This window comes from Selaginella moellendorffii, unplaced genomic scaffold, assembly GCF_000143415.4.
Source record: "Selaginella moellendorffii unplaced genomic scaffold, v1.0 SELMOscaffold_44, whole genome shotgun sequence".
Taxonomy (NCBI): domain Eukaryota; kingdom Viridiplantae; phylum Streptophyta; class Lycopodiopsida; order Selaginellales; family Selaginellaceae; genus Selaginella; species Selaginella moellendorffii.
Genome location: NW_003314305.1, coordinates 968,264 through 971,121, shown reverse-complemented (window position 1 = coordinate 971,121; position 2,858 = coordinate 968,264).

The following is a 2,858-nucleotide window of genomic DNA, read 5'->3' as shown; positions in this document are numbered from 1 at the left end:
TGAGTGGAAGCCTAGGTCTCCTATGAGTTTGAATTTGGCTTTGGTTCGGGTTCCTCATGCTTGTGATTTCCTGGAGGATATGCCAGATAAGCTTGGTTGGCAAAATTGGACATGAGCAAGCTCAAGAGCGAGACAAAGATTGGCTGATGAGATTGTCATCATCAAGAGTACAAAGTTGGTGACAAGGTTTTCGGTAAGCTGTCGAATGCACAATGGTCTCTAAAAGGAGGTGGTAGTGCTAAGTTGTCTCCACAGTATTGTGGGCCTTGGACAATTTTACAGCGTTTGGGGGATCTTGCATACACTTTGAACTTGCCAGTTAGTTCGAAGATTTATCCAACGTTCCATGTGAGCAAACTTAAAACGTGTTTGCACTCTAGTGATATCGTGGATCAGTCCATCATCCAAGTTCCAAAGATTGATGTAGAGAAGGCTGGTCTGGCCAATATTCTTGCTCAAAGATTGGTGAAAACACGTCAGAAAACAACTAGGGAGTTGTTAGTTAAGTGGAATGGTTATTCCATGGACGAAGCTACATGGGAAACTAAGGATGACATAAAGAGAGCTGAATTTTGGTTATGATTTGGATGACATTCCTAAGGAAGGGGAGAATTGAGTTCTATAGCCGTATTGCTATATGATTTGAGCTGTTTGTTCTATTCTCATTCTTTTGTTTCCATGACCGTATTATCATGTGAGAAAGCTGTATTGCTTTCTTTCTTTCATGGCCGTTTGTCGCAACGTTGGTGTTGCCGTTTGCACATCTTTTCTCCATGGCTGTATTGCCTTGGACTCCCTTCATGTGAGGCTCGTTTAGCTTTTCAAGGCTGCCATATGTGGCTGGGTCATGAGGGAGGGGAGAATGACACAAACCACAGGAATATTCTAAGAATATTCTATGGCCTGTGGGATTTAAGGCCGGGTTGGGAGGTTGGCCTAGGGTTCGCTCTCTTGTTCATTTCAAGGGGTGTATCATCTTTTGTAAGTTGGGTGACACCCAAAGCACACCAATATATAAGTTATTTATACTAGACCAAGTATGCTCAACAAAAAACATATAAGAGTTCCTACTTTATATTTACTTAGATACATGATGATCAATTTCTCAATTAACTTTGGTAAAGATTGATAAAGAGTTTAGTAATACCAACCTTCTACCATCAATGGTAGTAAAAGAAGAATATCCAAAAGGATTTCCTAATAAGTAACTTTTGATACCCATGGTTATATTTGTGACACTTTGATTTGTCTTGACACCCTTAGATGTCATAATATAGCTAGATACTTCACCTTTGACTTTACAAATTCACATTTACTCTTTGCATAAAGTTTACTGTCACATAGTAACAAAAGAAATTTGCACAAATGCACCTTATGCTCCTCTATATTCTTGCTAAAAACAAGAATATCATCCAAATAAATCTCCATAAACTTACAAATATAAAGCCCAAACACCTCTGTCATCAATCAAGTAAATGTGGTTAGTGCATTTCTCAAATTAAACGACAAAACTATGATTCAAATTGTGTAAAGCTTATAATAAATATCATCTTGTAATGAATATCTTGTTCCTATTTCAATTTTAAGGGTAGGAATATACTTTACTCAAGGGTATATTATATTTTGAATAGCCACTAATCAATGGGAATTATCCCATTTGCTTCGATACCACATGTATTGTTGAGGGGATGAGGGGTGCTCCCCCAACACTCACTCAAACACAAGAAATGCTCCAATGCTCTTCATAAATGCCCTCTTTTGCCCTTGTGGGGCAAGGGTTTTATATAAAGAGGATAGGGAATATTTCAGGAATCAAAAATATTCTCTTTTACTCTCTAATTGGCCACGCCATAACGTGCGACCATAATGGATCGCATTGACCCCAGACACACAAGAACCCCCTAAAGAGTGTAGAGTGTACCTTTGTTGCTAATGCCAAGTGCTGGTATCTGCATGGAATAGTATAAACTTTGGAAAATAAAGTGGAAAAATAAAGAAAAGGGGTATATGTAAAGTTTCAAGATAGGGAGGAAAACCTAGTGGGAAACCCTATATAGTCAAATTAAACCCTGATATGAAAGAAAATGAAGAAAAGTGTGGAAAAAGAAGAAAAATAAAAGAAAAAAAGTGAGTACCCAAAGAACTTAACTTGTACCTAGATTTCAGCTCAAGAAAGTGTAATATACAAATGCAGCCTCATTATGACTTTAAGTATACTCCAAAGATTAGCTAAAATCAAGAAAGAAAGAGAGGTAGAAGAGGGGATGTATTGCCAAAGGGTGGTAAGTGTAGAAATGATGAAAGATGGAATGATATGGTGAAGTGTTGAAATGGTGGTAACATTCTAAGAAGGTGGCCATCTCTGAAAGTGTAAGGCCTATAGTCTGATGTGTCAAACTAAAGAAAACCTTAATTGAAAAGGATGGCATAGTCATTAGATTGTCAGTAAAGAGAGGTGGTATGTGTCCACTGAGTGTTGGAGTAGGAGAAAGTGGCATTGGCTTCAGTGGCCTCACTTAAGGATCCATCTAGGTGCCTTGAGTGAACAAGTTCACCTAGTTGGAAGAAAATCGCTCCAAAAAAGCTAATATGTCGTTGACAAATGTTTAAAATGATACCTCAAAAACAGCACATCAAAATGAGGTGATGTTTTTTGCTGCTAGTGCATGTAATGTGTCTGTGGTATAGTGTAAATATCAAAGATGTGGATAATGGTGAAAGGATGAAAGATGCAAGACAGGCATCTGGAAGTAAGTGTAGGAATGTTATTGGAAGTGTTTGGTGATGGATCTATAAGTGCAAATGATATGTAAAGGGTGTGGGGAATGTATGGGGTATAGTAATGGTAAGGAAAAAGC